General features: G+C 40.6%; 1 protein-coding gene and 1 long non-coding RNA gene across 7 annotated transcripts in view; one reads left to right on the forward strand and one right to left on the reverse strand.

Moving 5' to 3' along the window:
- Window positions 1-1,030: 1,030 nt before the first annotated feature.
- Window positions 1,031-2,512, reverse strand: LOC129405246 (uncharacterized). Its single transcript, XR_008630471.1, has 3 exons — window positions 2,384-2,512; window positions 1,607-1,768; window positions 1,031-1,531 (listed from the first exon to the last, which is right to left on the reverse strand). It is a non-coding gene; the product is annotated as an uncharacterized LOC129405246 (long non-coding RNA).
- Window positions 2,513-2,851: 339 nt separating this feature from the next.
- LINGO2 (leucine rich repeat and Ig domain containing 2) overlaps window positions 2,852-18,418 on the forward strand; it is a 1,273,527-nt gene continuing 1,257,960 nt past the window's right edge. For 5 of the 6 annotated variants that reach the window (XM_055140505.1, XM_055140570.1, XM_055140447.1 and 2 more), the window contains exon 1: window positions 3,637-3,845. The gene's annotated coding sequence lies outside the window, so the exon portion shown is untranslated. Of the gene's footprint in view, window positions 2,976-3,636; window positions 3,846-18,418 lie in introns of those variants that run through there. The other variant, XM_055140388.1, reaches the window with a different exon arrangement.

Consider the following 18,418-nt stretch of genomic DNA (forward strand, 5'->3'; position numbering starts at 1 on the left):
TAATAACCTACACATCATAATCCACAAAAGGAACTACAGGACACTCTTTTTGGAGAGGAGTCAACTCTGAATTATGCATTTTCTCTCACCAAAATGTCTCTTGATTGCAGGCTTGTAATTTTATGCAATATTCTGTCACAGCATCCTAATGTTAACACATAGGTATGTCTATGTAATCAGAAATCAGAGTTTATTGCCTTTTGTTGGAAATAGCTTATTATAATTCTTATTGTTACTTCACTTCACTATGGCTGAAAAGTCATTTATTAGGAATCAGAAGGAGAATAAGCATCATAACTTCTTTCATAGTAAGCGTACAATGTAAAGCCAGACTCAAAACATTTAGAACATCCACTTGAAATACCTAAAAATGTCAGTATCTGAGATACAGTTTGGGACACTAAGCCTAACAAAAGTGTCTTCTGGCAAAGGGATACACAGATAAAAATGCCTCTTGTCTTTTAGCATTTTTTAGTAATTCACACTTCCTTCTTGCAAGCTCCGCGATTAAACTTCAAGCTTTTCCTTTAACTGCATCACAGAGAGTTGCAGGGCATCTGACCTGCTCACCCAGACTCCACCTGTGAGTATCTTTGTGAACACAAGGAAGTTTAAGGGAGATTGTTCAGGGCGATCTCCTAGCTCCAAAGGGCAGCCACAACCCATCCATCATTACCCCGGAAAATCAACCAGTTCCGTTTGGCCCTCCTGAATCAGCTCACAAGTATTCCAAGGCAGGGCCATCAGCCCTGAAATGCAGATGTGTGCCTGGTAGGACGGATCCGCAGATCCAGAGCTCCTCATTGCTGTCCACCTTCAAATCCTCTCCTTTGATTTCTGAAATGTGAGTAACTCCTCTAAAGTTCCTTTCAGCACCGACTTTGATCTTTCCCACCAAATCAAACGACTTGGCCCACGTTTGCGCCTTGGTGACTGCAGAGTCTGGCGTTCATAGATCCTCTTCTGGACTAAGTGTTGCTGCCTTTCCACTTGGAGCGGTTTCCCGCAGCTCGACTGTGGCACTAGAGAGCTTCTTGTCTGGAGACCCGGGAACCTGCTGGGCGATCCGCCGGGGAGCAAGGGAACCAACCCAGCGCTGTCGGCAGCACGCCGCGCTACTTAAGTCTTTGCTTTCCCCAGTAGGTCCCAGATTGCAGAAACGCTCCCAGCTCCGGAATAAGAACACCCGCAGCGATCCGCAGCCTGGACAGTGTCAGAGTGGAAGTAGTCATGCTGCACTGGCAGAACACAAAGGTGAAACGCCGTCAAATCAAACAAAATGTAATCGAGGGCAAAAGTTTCCAGTGAGAAATCCCAGCTGTCTACCGCTGGGTAAGTCAAACTTCTGCTGGGAGACTCCTTCTGAAGCTTGGAAGAAACTCGCGGAGCTTCTGACATCGCCTTCTTTCCAGCTCTGAGCTCCCCAGCAGTGGATACCCAGCGGTCTAGGGAGAGAAGTTGGCGCTTGGGCTCGGAGAAGTTGGGGCAGGAGCTCGTAGAGGATCCGGACTGCTACTTCCAGGCGCAAAACCTTGGAAAAGGCAGGGAAAGGGGCTGGGTCTCCAGACTCCTAATCCCACCCCTTTTCTCCAGCTGCGCCGCTTACCTGCTACCGTCCAGTTCACAGTAGAAGCGTATCCACGAAATTGGCCCGATTCCGACGTCCCCAGGCAGTTCTTTTCAGAAATGATCTAAGCGGGCTTCCAGAGCGACTGTGCAGATATGTTAGTCGTGGGAGTGAAGAGGAGAGGAAGGGTGCGAGGGAACCCTGTTTAGGAGAGGCGAAACGGGCTCTTATATTCGAAGGACCTCGGGGAGCCCCTCGGCTCCCTTGCCAGCTGCAACTGCCACTTCTCTGCACCCCGGTTGTAGGGGCGTAGGTGGCCCTTGCTAGAGGAGACGGGGACAAGGTTAATCTTTAATCTAGCGACCTCACGCTGAGTGCCAGGGAAGTAAAGTGGCCTGGGAGCCGAGAGACCAGAGAGGGCAGAAACCTGCAGGGTGGGCAAGCGGACTTGAGCGGCCAGTGGTCGCGAGGCATTGCCAGGCAGCTGCAATTCGCTAACTAGGGAGGAGTGATTGAGTCCCCCCACCCGCCCCCGTCGCCCACATTTATCCTAACTCCGGCTCCTCCGCCCCTTGCTCCGACTTCTTGCTCGCCAGTGTCCTGGGGTCCCCGGTACGGGGTTGGGCGTGCGTGTGTCGCTGCGCGCGCGCGGGTGTGTTTGTGTGTGTGTGTGTGTGTGTGTGTGTGTGTGTGTGTGTGTCTGTGCGTGTGTGCGCTTGTGCACGCGCGGCCCGTGCGCTGAGCCCGGGTGCCCGGACCCAGCCGCCCGCTGCCCGCCAGGGGTCCCTCATTGCTGCCGCCTCCGAGCCTCCTCACCTGGCTCTCTCGGCTGCCTCTCGCTGCCAGTCTAGCCCCTCTCGGTGGCCGCCGCCTCAGCTCAAAGTTTCCCCGGTGCAGACGCCTCCTCGAAGGGCTGCGGGGGAAGCCGGGTTTGTGCAGCGGGGGCTCGGAGCGGCTCTTCTTAACCGCCGCCCCCACACCCAGACCAGGCGTGGTGGCTTTTCCAAATTAAGGGGCGGACACAGGGAGGGGTTTTTATTACCCAGAGCCAGAGGAGCGGCCACCGGCGGAAAATACCCACTTCCTTTGCGGAATGCCTGACGCCCGAGCATTCACCGCCAGGCCCGTGGGGTTAAAGAAGAAAATTCCATAGAAAAGCCAAGTTGACCGAGGAGGGTCTTGGGAGGCTTCCAGAGCTTCCCCGGCTGCGTTTGCATTCGCTGCAAGATTTGCAGGCACCTCTCGTGCAAGGGCTTTTTGCTCGCCCGCCCCTCTCCTCCTCGGGAAAAGGAGCATCCGGCGAGCCGAGGCTGGGGCCGTCCAGGAACATCCCCACGCCGGTGCGCGTCGCATCCCCACGGCGGCTCTAGGTTTTTAAGGACCGGGAGAAAATGAATCAGGTCTCCAGGTAAGAAGCAGCCCGAGCTCAGGGTGGAATTGCAGGGGAAGAAGAACTTGAAATCGACGTTTAGGGATGGGGTGATGGGGTAGCAGCAAGTTAGGACCGTCTCCCCGCGGGGCCACGACGCGCTCCTCGAGTGCCGGCCAACGGCTGGGGTGGGTAAGTGGGGCGGCACCCGCGCCGCCGCTGGTCAGGTCGGAGGCAGCTCGCTGAACCCAGTGTCCTGACCTGACACTTTGGGAACCTATTGCAAATCGGGACGAAGCTGGCTCCCTGGCCTGCTTGGATTGGCCGCGTGTGCCTGTGCGTGTGTTCAGGGAGATTATCTTGTTCCTATGTATTTTAGCCTTAACAGAGCCCCCCCCCCCGCCCCGCCGCCCCGCTCCCCCCCCTCGTTGTCATAGAGCGCGGTGGGCACCGGCAGCTCGGACGCGGTGGCAGGTGAGCCTGGCGCAGGTGGGCAGGTGGGGGGCGGCGGCATCCAGGGTGGTGGAGTGTGGGGTGGAGAAACCCACCCCCCCCCCCCCCCCGCACGGGGCTGGCACCGCGGGTCGGCTGCGCTTCCCTTCGCGTCCGCTAGAGGCTCCCGGCGGGCGCAGCGGAGAGGGTGGGTGTGGGGGCGCCGAGAGGCGGAGGGGCGAGCGCGGGGAGCGAGCGTGCCCGCGGGGTGGCGGAGCGGGCGCGGCAGGGGGAGACGAGCCGGGCTGGGGCGGGGGAAAGGCGAGCCCGGAGTCCCGGCGCGCCTCCTGGCTGCGCGCAGAGCCAGCGGGATCGGGTCCGAGTCCACGCTGTGCCCAGGAAAGCCGTGCCCGGGAGCCACCGCCACTTCACGGACGCGAGCGAGCGTGGTCCGCGCCCCGAGGGCTCTGCCGGGAGGTAATGTCCTCTTTCCCCCTCTCTCCTCTATGCCTCTGCCCCGCGCATAGGTCCATTCGCGCCCCCCCCCCCACCACACGGTGCCAGGGAGTGCAGGATGCCCGTGCTGGAGGGTGGCATCTAAAGGTGCCTTTCAGGCTGCCCGGTGGCGCCTCGTGGAATGTATATTCCAACTCTGCCCTAATGTGGCCCGCCTCCTCCTGAATATTTGCCTGCTCTAAGGGAAGTTTTGTGCAGAGTGTGCCGGGTGGCTGTCGGGGCCGCGCGGCTCCGAGGTGAGCGAGGGGACCCGCCGTGCTCCCCTGAGCCGCAGTGAACTGGAGTAGTGGGCTGGGGTGTGGTGACGAGCTACCACACCCTCTTTCCTCCCCTTTCCTTTGCCAGGGATGCTGAAGTCTCACCATCTCGCCTGTGACAGATTGCCTTTCCCCAGGGCATTGCCTTTGAGACCCGAGCAAAGCCCTAGCGTCTGAAAGACTTGCAGAGAGGGAGAGGGAGAGAGAGGGAGAGAGAGAGAGAGAGAGACAGAAGCTTGAGTAGGAAGTCATGGCCAGAGCAGCTCAGGGTTGGGGAAGGAGGGGGGAAGTTTAAGCTCATATGTAGGGGGTGGTGTGTGCGTGTGTGTGCGCGCGCGCCTGTGTCTCTATGTGGATGTGTGGCGGGGGTGGTTGCTGGGAAATGGCCTTGGAGTTCAGATTATTTGATGAAGTCTGATTCATTTCCCATTGCACAGTCTTTGACATAATCTTTGCTCTAGCCACTAACGGAAATCACTTTTGCTAGGTACTACTGCCGTGGGCACTGTGGGCACTGAATGTGTTTGATGATTATATTTCAGTAAAAAAGAAAGAAAGAAAGAAAAGAAAAGTGGGTATTGTGTGTGGTTGGCACGATCACCTTTTCTGTAAGATAATAATTGGCGCTGGATGCGTTTGTACTGTGTTGTGTGTGCAGAACATACATTATTTTACACTCAGTAATGCAGTTTCAGAGTCTTCTAAAGGTGGCTGTTAACAAACGCGACTTGGGATATTAAACCTCCTGCAGGAAAAAAAAAAATGCCACTGACAGAATATATGTTGGGGCGTTTGACAATCTAGGAATACTGAATAAAAACCAAGACACACGCAGCATTTGTGAAATACTGGACCACATAGTAAAACATAATTTTCAGAAATGGAAAGTAGTGGCTAACATTTTAATAGGAGATATTCTTAGTGCACTATCATCATCCAGCAGCATGCATTACTTCCAATACAGTTGAGTGTGAGGCAGAAAAAAAAATAATAAAGCACTTCCTGTCGAAAGCTGGTGAAATGTTTTGTGAGATATTGTCAGAATTTTCATGTTAAGAATTTTAATGGAGCAGGATTCCTATTAATGCTGTCCAAAGTGGTTAGGTTATTGTTTATTTGTGGGGGTTCTTTTTGGTTCATAGTTTGATTAATATTATATAATAGCATAATGTAGTGGAAGTGGAAGCAGGCCAGTTTACTAGTTCCTTTTCTCCCTCTTCATTCTAGAATAACATTCAACATGATTTCAGGGTTTATATAAAGTTTGCCATACAGATATTACATTGGATGGAGCTCTGTGTAGAGGCAAGAATAAAGAAATACCATGCCAAAATCTTAAAAAGGATCTCTTATGTTCCTAAAATACATTGTTTTAGAAATCTTGTGATATGACACAGTAAATTAATAATTTTGCTCATCAAAATTATGTAGACACAAAATATTCTTCTGTTGGATTAAACAAGGTATATATAATGTAGATTAATTTTTCCTTCTAAAAGATACCTCTGAATCCAAAGGAAGAGTACTAGTATGAAGAGTCTGTATATATAATGCATAAGGTATTTTGTGTTTCTTGACAATTAAATAGATTGGTGAGGCTAGTCTGTAACCTCAAATTTAAATTTCAGACTTCACCCCTAAAGGGTTTTATTCTTTAATAAATGTAAATTTTAATTAGATACTAATGCTGAAATATTCCAGGGATCCCATTGACCTGGGAACCCATTTCAGCCTTCTGAAACTTCCTGTCAAGAATAAGAAGTGATAGGATGTTGTCACAAATTAATTGGCTTGATGCTGCAATTAAAAACTGATTATTATCTGGCTCTGGTATTCATTATGGTTGATTTCATTTGGTCTCTGGATATTCTGTGAAAGGACTCTAGGTGGAAATGTTTTCCTGTAGTACAAGGAGAGGAGGTCACTATATGCAAAAAGGCTTGTCAGTTACTGATTCTCCTATTCCACTGCTTTTTACCCATAAAGCAGGAGGCTAGACTGAAATAATAATGTTTTCTGAATTTTCTTAATTATTTTCTCTTTATCATAGCTCCCTAACTCTGGTTGCTCCTTTTCAAATTTTGATAAGGAAATGTTATTGTTTTTTCCCTTTACAGTTTAGGGACTACTGTAGTATTAAAAAAAACTTTAAAAACTATTCATAAAATATCATATTTCCTGAAAGAAAATCAATGGGACTTAAGAAAGATGTTTGATAAGTACATAAAAGAATAGTAGAGATTGGTTCAATATCAGACATCAGTTTTGGTCATCTAACTGCATATACCTCTCTGATTTTCTTTTAGCAACCATTATTAATATTAATTTTTTTAATTATATTTTTCTTTATCTTTTCAATTGTTCATTTTTTTCCTTTTCATCTCTCTCTGTCCCTTATTTCATTTACTGTATTTTGATTAAAATATTCTTCAGAAAGTAATCTATACCAATACATATTTACTTTATGATTACGAGGCCATAATTTATTTTTTAAATGGGAAATCTTAAATATGCAATCTTCCATTTGGTTTTCAATTTTATACAGAAGAAACACATTTGAATGGGGGGACTGATAAGTTATCAGTTGACTATTATCTGTTACACGTAGCTGCCTCTTGTGTTCATTACTCCTGTTTCTGGGAAACATATATACTTGAATGACAGTCACCAGAGATATATGGTTTCCTTGAAACATGGTTCATTTGTGCTTTGAGTGACTAGTTTCCATGTAGTTAATTCTCTCTCCATGTGTAAAATGACTTATGTAATTTTATCTGAAATATTTGTATTAAGGACATAGTTGGGCTACACTTGACAGTATGTAGCTGTTCATATTTTAGTGATGAATTTAGAAAACCCTTAATTCTATCTAAGTTCATAGTAATTGTAACTTTGTTTGAAGTGTCAGTCAACAAATATAACCAGGAAATGACTCTTAAATGACATCAGAGAGAAATCCAGGTTACAAAATTCTTTCAAGAGAGACCAATTCACTGCCTCTGGGAAGTAGCATAAATATGTATAAAAACCATTGGATTGGGCAACAGATGTGAATTCTATTGCTTCATGACAAATGGCATCACCTTTGAAAAATCTCTTATTCTTCTAAGGCTCTGCATCAAATTCTATAAGATGGCAAACTTTAATGAGTACCCATTCCTTCTTGCATTTTAAAATTGACTGTACCTAAATTTAAGCCTTGAAAAGGGAAACAAGCTTAGAGGTGACAAGTAAATGTCAGACATTTAACACGTGATAGAAATGAAATGAAATCTACCCAGTGAATACCTCTAAATTACCTTGATGTGCCTTTGATGAAAATATTTTATCTACAAGAAGAGCGTTTATTAAGTTTTTTTTCTTTTTGGACACACCCAGTGATGCTCAGGGGTTGCACCTGGCTCTGGACTCAGAAATTACTCCTGGTGGTGCTGGGGGACCCTATGGAGTGCTGGAAATCAAACCCGGGTTGACTGCATGTAAGGTGAACACTCTACCTGCTGTGCTAACGCTTCAGCCTCTTTTAACAGGTTTTATAATATATATACACATATATTATGTTTCTTGGGCCACACTCAGTGAGATAACTTCTGATGTTGTGCTCAGGAACCTCCCCTAGAGTACTGGGATGCCAGGGATCCAAACACCAGTCAGTTGCACGCAAGGCAAGGGTTCAACCGACTATAGTATCTTCCAGCCCATAGAAATGATATTTAAATTAATGTATATGTGTATGAGATGATTTCTCAGAATTATTGACACTAATTGAGTTATGCCTATTTGTGATATATAAAAGCCCGTTTTAGCATCATTTGAACTCTGTAAAAAGTGGTGATGATAAAGAAGAGGAGAAAAACAGAAGATAAAATATTTTAAAACAAAATTTTAGGCTTTTTGTTTTAGACATTTATATTCTATTATTTAGTTTGGTTATATTTTGGGGGCACACTCAGTGATGCTCAGGGGTAACTCCTAGCTCTTTGCTCAGGAATAACTCCTGGCATGCCTGTGTGACCATGGGATGTGTTGGCCATGTACAAGGCAAGCACCTTATCTGCTGTACTATCTCTCTGGCCCAAATATCAGCATTTTTCTTGTGTGCACTTAATATAACACAAGCAATAGTTGTCATTTATTTCATTACTGGTACGTCAGCTACCCAGTTGACTATACTTTTAAGTTTTACTTAAATATGTGTAAGTATCTGGGATTTTGAAATTTTTTTTAATCTGTGAAGTTGTACACAAATAGGGATAATAACTTACTTTTCTTATAATTGAATTGTTCAAAGTAGACTGTTTTGTTGCTAATGTAATAGGACATACAAAAATTGTTTATAAAGAAAATGTATGGAAGTTATAATCAACTTTCAGTGTAATAAATTTATGGAAAAACTAAGATTCTTAGCACATTTCAGTTTTAAGGTGTAGCACTTGAAAGTTTTAAAAAATGGATTCTAAATTGTACTGTGTAAGAGCATTTTGTGTCTTCATACAATCTCATTCCATTATAATCTAACTATGCTTAGCTGCAAGATATCTATCTAGTAGCCAGCATGAAGGGAGATAATTAACATAAAAACTGTATTGCTCTGGTGTACAAAGAGATCCAACAACAGTGGTTTGTGATGAATGTTGAATTTTGAAGTCATGGGCTTCTTATTTCAAAAGGAAAAGACTTTATCTTCTTAACTATTCTTATTATAATACTTAAATATGTATGAAATATAAAACATTGCTGTATGTATATATCTACACACCAGGTTGTCTACAAAATGCATAAAATATAGAGTAAAACAGAGTGTAAGTATCAGCATGCATATGTTTGCATGTAAGCTTATATCGTCTAGACCTTTTTTATATGTATTCTATATGCATACATGGGGTACAATGGCAACATTTTTATGAATATATATTCAAATAGATATACAAGCCAGAGAGGTAGTGCAGAGGTTAAGACACTTGTATCTGACTAACCCTAATTTGAAACCCAGCACTGCATGGTCCCTGAGCACCACAGAGAATTACCACACAGCATAGACATGTGACTGGCCCCTGAGTGCCTCTGATGATAGACCCAAAGTTCACAATGTACATACATATACTCATATATGTATACACATACTAATTTGCTAAAAGCAATCCTTATTTCTTGTAGAGAAATGTGTTGGAGTATATGTTCATGGACTGCACTGAGTTTTAATTTTATTTGCAAATCAATAATAAAATTCTAGCTTTGCTCTCATTTAACTTCCCATCAATTAACAGTTAAGTAGTCATTGGTGCTAAAGGGGTTTTGAAAATTCTCATGTTTAGGATATTACACTGTATATGAATTTGTCCCTGTTTGTTATATTATATTATAAGCAGAAGACAAGTGTTAGTAAGCCAACAATAGCAGTAAAAGGTGTCTGTCTACTCAGTAAATATTTATTAGTTGTTTATAAGACTATAGAGAATTACAATGCAAGAATTGTGTCCTCCATAGTTCAGTAAGAGGTGAAGTTAGAATAGTCTAGGAAGAAGTTATAAAATTGGTCTGAGTGTTGACGGTAAAGAATAAAAACATGTATGTATATTATATATAAAATCTGAAACATTTTAAAGTGATCTAACTCATTTGGATTGAAACAGCATCTTTTAGTATATATTATATTTAAGATATTTAAAATTGGCATTATAGTTTTACAAATTGTCAAATATTCTCATGAATCTCCAAAGATATAGACTCACACAAAGAAGTATATAACTTGAAAAGTCATATATTCATATCTTTAAAAATTGTATTTCTAAATAAAACTTTTCTACGCTAAGTCATCTGGTGATTGGGTAGATAAAATATGTATTTATCCTATAATCATATGGAGCAAAAATAGAATTGAAAAACTGATATATGAATAACACCTCAAAAATATGCTTCATAAGTATAGCTTGAAGTCAGATAATACAATATCTCCCAATTTTTTATTTCTCAATGTTGCTTTGGTTACTCAGGGAATTTTTGGTTCCATATATATTTTATTAGTGACCATTCTAGGTCCTTAGAGAATTCAGAATTTTGATGGGGATTGCATTGAGTCTATATAATAATTTAGATAAGATGCCTATTTTTGGGGACAGTGTTGATTTTTCCAATCTGTGAATAACATTAGTCTTTTATTTTTTGAGATCTTTTCTATTTTTTTCATAAAAGACATAGTTTTTGTGGTTTAGGTCTTAATACTTCTTTTGTTCAGTTGATTCCTAGTTCTTAATATTATTGAACACTTTTGAATGTAGTAGTCACTTTTATCTCTTTTTCTTCAAGTTCATTATTCACATATAGAAATATAACAGGTATTTTATATATATTTTTTGCCAGCTACTTTACTGTACTATTAATTGTTTCTAGGTGCTCTTTAGTAGACTCCTTAGGGTTTTCTGTGTATATTATCATACAATCTGTGAATAGTTTTATTACTTCTTTTCCAATTTTTATCACTTTAATTTCTATTTTTTATCTGTTCTTACTGCACCACTCTACCACGTCCCATTGTTCATCGATTTTCTCAAGAGGGCACCAGTAACATCTCCATTAGGAGACTTTTTGTTACTGTTTTTGGCATATCGAATACGCCACAGGTAGCTTGTCAGGCTCTGCCTTGCGGGTGAGATACTCTCGGTAGCTTGCCGGGCTCTCCGAGAGGGATGGAGGGATCGAACCCAGGTCGGCCGCATGCAAGGCAGAAACGCCCTACACGCTGTGCTATAATACTATGTTGTGCAAAGATGGAGGCAAAAAGTCCTTTTCTAGAGTATAGAAATGAGAAAGTCAGGGAAGGAGAGAAATAGAGGGAGGCTGGAAAGAGAAGTGGACAGTTGCTAACAGGGCCTTGAACACAGCAATAGTGTAGTTGCAGAGTTTATTTACACATTTAACCACAAAATTAGCACAATGTAAGCCTGGAACCTAAACTACAAGATTTAAGCTTAAAAGTGACCCTGATATGGAGGTAAGCTGGAGGGTAGGAGGGAACCTTGGGACATTGGTAGAGGGAAGTTGACAGTATTAGGATTGGTGATGGAATGTTGGAACATTGTTGGAACATTGTAGGCCTGAAACTCTATCATGGACACTTTTGTACATCAGGGTGTCTACATAAAAAATTTAAACAAGAAAAGATGGCTTTCACAGATATATGTGCCACAGATAGTTTTTCATTGATTCTTTTCCAGGGATGATTTTAACCTAGTCTATTTTTCTGTATTGAATATGACCTTTCAACATACACACTTCAACTTGTTTAACTTAGTTATAGCTTATAACCTGTAACAAATTATGCTGCTTCTGTATATATTCACTTGGTATCTTGCCTGAACGGCAGAGCCTGGCAAGCTACCCATGGTGTATTCGATATGCCAAAAACAGTAACGAGACTCACAATGGAGACTTTACTGGTGCCCGCTCGAGCAAATCGATGAGCAGTGACAGTGACAGAGACAGATTTTTATAAAAATTAGTTCTACCTACATGTAACAGGTCGTATTACATTGCTGTTTCTTTTCTTCTTCTTCTATTATGCTTTAGGGTCACATCTGTTTTAGGGCTTACTCCTGGCTCCATGCTCATGGGACCATATGGAGTGCATATAAGGCAAGTGTCCTACCTGCTGTACTGTTTTTTCCTTTGGCCCTGAACTTTCTTTTTTTTCCTTTTGTTTTTGGGCCACACCTGGTGATGCTTTAGATATACTCCTGGCTTTACACTCAAGATTATTTCTGTTGGTGATCTGAGGACCATATGGGATGCTTGGATCAAACTTGTACCCATGTCTGCTGCATGCAAAGAAAGCACCAGACCTATTGTACTATTGTTCTGTCCCCACCATTTCTTTCCTAAAAAATGTTTTCAGTAATCAATAGTGGATAGCAATCTAGAACACAATTTTAAAAACTCAGGTTTTTTTTTATGATACCTGAAATTGAAATTCAAATCAGGTATACGGCATGCAAAGCACTATCTTGGCCCTTTCAAACCTTTAGAATGCATCTATGTTACAAAGCTTCTTTTTATAGATGCTATGATTAGGAAGAAAGGTTTTTCTTTCCACTTTGTTTTTGTTTTGGGGTCACATTCAGCGCTGTTCTGGGGTTATTTCTGGCTCTGTGTTCAGGGATCATTCTGGAGAGACTCAGGGAACCCTGTGGAGTGCTGGGGATTGAACCTGAGTTAGCTACATGCCAGGCCAACCTGTTATGTTATAGCTCTGGCCCTCAGAAAGAAAATATTTATGTTTAGTTCTTAAAATTCTCAAAATGTAGTATATAAACTTTCAATAAACATGGAGTTTATCTTGAAACTATAATCATCATCATTTAAAGATCCTGTATTTTTCATTCATTATATTCAAACTATGTATAAACAAGATTGGTTAAATTAATGTGAAGTGTGAGAAAAAAATTTCTGTTGCCTTCATGTGCTTATGCAGCCTAGCAGAATAGTTATATCTTGATGCCTATTGAGAAAAGAAGGATTGGACATTTTTTTCCCCATGGGACCTGGATCTTCTGCTCTTGTTCACTGATCCAGAGGAGATACTATTGTGGAATTTGTGGTGGATTTAGGAGGATAAGATGAAAACATTGCTACTTTCTCCAAAAAGAAGGTTCAATGATTATGTTACTATAAAGTTCAGGGAGAAGAATATGACGTCTGGTTCAATAATAATTATTCAAAATTACAGCTTTAGAATATGGATAATAATCGGATGTTTCATTGCTAGTACTAGTAGAAAACCAGGGAAAAGTTATTTGCATATTTGGGAGTGATAATTACCCATCTTTTCATTTAGCCTTCCCTGTGGGAGAAGAAAGAACATAGAAGTATCAAGTATACTAATCAATTTTAAGAATGAAGTGCTAATGAATTTAATTAAAAATTCATACTAAGTTTTTAGATGTTGCAAATATATTTAAAAGTAAGATGATTTAGTACATTGTTATAAAACCACTCCATTTGAGCAAACCATCAGTATGGTCTTGCTCATTGGGATCTCTTTAACTAAAGGCTCCTTCTGTAGTTTACATGGACAACCTAGTATTCAAACAGACTAGCATCGTATTCTCAGTAAGCCATTCCTGAAACTCGACACAAAATTTAGTCTCTTTACTTTCTGTATGCATGCTGAAACTCTAGGAAAATTCAGTGTCTTTACTTGTGCATGCTTTTCTCCTTGTATGAATTGTTTGATATTACTTTTGTTCACTGTATATCTTTCTTTTGCCTTTTCTTAACTGTCTCTCTTTCTAAATCATTTGATTCTTTTTTTTTAAGTTTTTTATTGGAGAATCACTGTGATGTACAGTTACAAATTTATATACTTTTGTGTTTGCATTTCACTCATGTAATGATCATTTACCCATCCCTCCACCAGTGCCCATTCACCTCCACCAATGATCCCAGTATCCCTCTCACCACCCCTCCCCATCCCCCACCACCCCACCTTGCCTCTGTGCCAGGGTATTCCCTTTTTGTTCTCTCTCCTTGTGGGTGTTGTAGTTTGTAATAGAGGTATTAAGTGGCCATCATGTTCGGTCTATAGTCTACTTTCAGTTCGCATCTTACAACCTGAATGGGTACTCCCAACATCCTCTACTTGGTGTTACTAAATCATTTGATTCTTGAGAATAAAAATTACAACATTGTTTAAGAAAAGATTATAAATAGGGGCCGGGGAAATACTCCAGTGGGTAGGGCATTTACCTTGCATGTGGTCAACCTGAGTTCATCCCTGGCACTACATATGAGCCCCTGAACCTTCCAGGAGTAATTCCTGAGGGCAGAGCCAGAAGTAACCCCTGAGCATTGCCAGGGCATCACCAAGTCTAGACTATAGTAATTTTTAGTACATATTTTTAAAGAATTAATATGCTATTTTAAGAATAATTTGTTTTTAACTGTATCCCAATTTGCTGTAATACTATTTCCAGTTTATAAAGGAAAGTAAAAATTTAAAGATTTGGGAGTAGGGCCTGTGGTTCAGTGGTAGAGTCTTCTTACTACTCTGAGACTCTGGGCTGGATTCCTGACAATATTGGGAGGCAGGGGCTGAAAATGAAAGACTAGGTTTCAAATCCTCCAATTGACTGTTAATTATCGGACTTTGAGAAATATCTTAACACACAAAGCCTTCATTTTCTATTGTAAGGCAAATATATATTTATGTTCCTGCATATCTTATATGGTAAGGTGATAATAGAATAGATAATGGAAATACATTTATAATCAGTTCCTGTATAAACAAAATCATTCCTAGAGTAAATATTTATCATTCACCAATAAAATGATTTTGAGTACTAGTACATATCACTTTGATTAATAACAAAGGAGATTTGCACAGAAAGTTCAATACAACACAAAACATCTAGAAATTGACTTACTTGTTTTGGGTTTCTACTTTCCTTTTGTACTGTAATTTATTCAAGATTTCATATCAAATGGATATCAAATGGATTTAGTATAAAATTAGACAATTGCAATTTAAAGAGTAAGTTGTAGGTAAATAGTTGACGACTCTCATTTAAACTTGGATTAAAGGTTGTTGAGCAATTCCTTTGGTGCTGAATGAGTAGTTAACTTTTCTATTTTCTTTTATTTTTTTATTTATTTTTTTTTACTTTTTGGGTCACACCCGGCGATGCACAGGGGTTACTCCTGGCTCTGCACTCAGGAATTACCCCTGGCGGTGCTCAGGGGACCATATGGGATGCTGGGAATCGAAATCGGGTCGGTCGCGTGCAAGGCAAACGCCCTACCCGCTGTGCTATCGCTCCAGCCCCTATTTTCTTTTAAAGTTATAGATAAATTAGAACTGGGGAGATAATAGAGAGGGTGATGCACATGCTTGCACACAGCTGACCTAGGTTTGATCCCAGTCATCCTGTATGGTTGCTCAAGTCCAGAAGGAGTAATCCCTGAGTGCAAAGCCAGGATTAAGTCCTGAGCACCACTGGTGTGGCCCCCAAAGCAAAAGAAAACAGAAAACAAATTATAGGTAACTTTATAAAGCTTGATTTTTTTTTCTTTTTTGGATCACACTCAAAGATGCTCAGGGGTTACTCCTGGCTTTGCACTCAGGAATCATTCCTGGCTGAGCTTGGGGCACCATATGTGATGCTGGGAATCAAACTCGGGTCGGCCGCATGCAAGGCAAACGCTCTACCCGCTGTGCTATCACTCTAGCCCCTAAAGCTTAATTTTTTAATTTTGAATATATGAGCTCTTCAAATATTTGTATCCCATTTTCTCTCTTTTTTTATTTTCTAGATCACTGACAGAAAAATTCAAAAAGCTAATAGTTACTGATTTAATGGTAGTTTGCTTCTCGGCAATCCACTATTAATATGCTCTGATAGTATAAAGGGTTATCATTTTGTGCTTAAATCTAGTTTGTGGGAAATAAATTATATTTTTCATCTCTGCCCAGCATTTCGATTTGGCCAATGTTACAGAATCTAATCAGATTTTCTGCCATTCATTTTGCTGTGATGAAGCATTTTCCTAGGTGTTTTTGACTTAAGTTATGTTCTCACAGAATTTTTAATCCTGAATTTGGTTTCATGTATCTTCAAAAAGTCCAGAGTAGTTTATTTTGATTTCTAAACTTACCCCCACATTGGTAATGGTTTTTATTCCAGATGCTTCTGAAATTCTCTTGTTTCTATATAAAATTTTTCTGTGGTTTACTAAAGGTATTTAGATGGTTGTTATTATTAGTTATGAACTCAACTTGAAGATTTAATTTGCAATTATTTTCTTTCTGACTTTATCATACATTGAAACTGCATTTATCTGGCATGAACATCCCCCATCTCCATCCCCACTCCCTCCCCCCCCCACACACACACATAATTGCGTTTCTTATTTGGGCAACCATGCTTTTGATTTTTTTACTTCTACAGCTCTCCATTCCAACCTGCTTAGTGTGGTTAATCTTTTTCGAGCTGAAACTTTACAGTACTCAATTCTAACTCCTATCTCTGTATTCAGTGACCTCATCTGATGTTACTCATGGGACAATGTGCGGTACTGCAGATTGAACCAAGGTTGGCCCATACTAGACAAACTCCAGATGTCATGGTGCTGGAGAATAGCATTGTAGGAAGGACATTTGCCTTGTATGCCGCAGATCTGGTTGATAGCACTATAAGAAGAACATTTGCCTTGTATGCAGCCGACCTGGGTTCCATCCCTGGCATTCTATGTGGTACCCTAGCACTGCCACGAGTGAGCATTTGTAGCCCCCAAACTAAGAAATTAAATAATAATAAGGCAATAATAATAATAATAAATACAAATATAAATACTTAAAAGACAAAAAAATAACCAAAACAAAATGACAAATTCAATATGAAGGACTTCATAAACAAAATATGATGTATAGTTATCATAGTTATCATTAGAAAATAAAACATTCTGTAATTACTCGCTAATTATGTGATGTCCCATTTGCATTTTATTTCATTTACTTAATAAAAAAATTCTGAATTCATGAGTGGTGTTAATGTTTTCTTACTTCCAGTCAGTTTTATGTTAGCCATTTGTCATGGAGGGAAAAGGGGGAGTTAACAGATTGTTGGTGAGTTCCCTCAAATTCACAACCATATTTTTGTCCTGTTGAAATCTATCCTGTCGGGTTGAATCTCAGAAAAGTAGGTCTTTCTGGTTTTCTGTAGTTGCATGGGGCCTTTCAATGAGCTCGAACACGAGAAATGCAGGCAGATGTAACAGGGTCATTGATAGACAAGCTGTCTTGAGTCCCCAAAGAGCCTCCTTTGTCAGCTAACTCTGAAATCATATCAGCATGCATCACTGCAACTTCAAAGACAGGTCTATTCTCTGTCCACAGAAATCATGTTGCAGGAGCAAGAAACTAACCTTTGTGGCTTCAAGCAAGTAAAACTTCTGGGTTGTTACAACAGCATAGTATAACTCAAGAAAACAGAAAAATATGTGACTTTCTCAGAAATGCTATTTGTCTATGTTTTCTATGACACTAGAACTAGCATATTTATTTTGCTAAATTATAATGTTTTACACCTGTTTTTGGGATTTGAAAATCCATTCCATCTATGGGGGGTCATCTGTTCCTCTAGACATTCTTCTTAGATAGTATTTGAAATATCTCTAACCACATTCTTTCTTTTTAATTGCCAAGGTTGCCTGAGACTACTGTGTGCATGAAATGCTATCAATAATAATATTGTTATTGTTGGTGCCTCAAAATTGGAAAAATAAATAAATCATCATCTTGTCTTTCAATATATTATTTTATTCAATTATTTCAATATAATACTGCTTCTTATGAAAATATAAAAGCATCTCTTTCTGTTTTGTCAATTCAAGACAATTTGCTTTTACTGTTAATTAAATTTAGGAATGGCTTAAAAGTACTTTGAAAGATATTTTACAAAAAGATATAATAGCAGGTTCTAAAATCCACATCATATAAAATGCATGTCAGAGCCCTAAAGTATCAGTGTGTGTTTGAGGTGGTTTCTTTAGGTTTGGCACAAGTTGATGGTCAGTTTTCTTTAGGATATCAGAAACTGAACTAAAAATTCTTCTAGCTTCTGGCTTTTTGACCATTTGTATTTCATGTGACATTGAATCACATTTTTTTAAAGACCAGTTCTTAGGGAGAGGGACAAAGCAGATGACGCATGGGAGATTTTTAAAAAAATCTCCCAAACTATGCATTTGATGACTGTATGGTGGGATATAACAATTTTCACAATTTTTTTTACTGAAGCATTTTTCAATATTACGTGATTCATTTTGTTGTAACAAGCAGTATAAAATACATCATGTCATGCCTGCTAAAGGGGCAGTCTTGGGGGCAGGGGGACTCAGGAGAGTGGTGGATGGAAGGTCACAATGCGTGGGATTGATGTTGGAACATTGAATGCCAGAAACAACTGCATTATGAGTAACTTTGTAAATGACAGTGTGTAAATAAAGTAAAATAAAAAAGGTAGAAATAAGGACAAAAGAACAAAAAATGCCTTTTAAGTTCCCCTGTGGAAATCTTTTCTCTACAAAGCTGACAAGCATTTCTGGCTTCTCTCCCCCCCACACACACCCCTTTCCTTATGAAATTATTTTGTTTTAATCTCGTCTCTTTGCAGTCTTGATCATATTTTTACAATAGAATTTCATCCTGACCACTATTTAATACTAACTTTCTAATGTACCTGGAGGGAATAAATCGATAATAATGATAATAATTAATCCCATCAG

This window comes from Sorex araneus, chromosome 1 (assembly GCF_027595985.1).
Source record: "Sorex araneus isolate mSorAra2 chromosome 1, mSorAra2.pri, whole genome shotgun sequence".
NCBI lineage: Eukaryota > Metazoa > Chordata > Mammalia > Eulipotyphla > Soricidae > Sorex > Sorex araneus.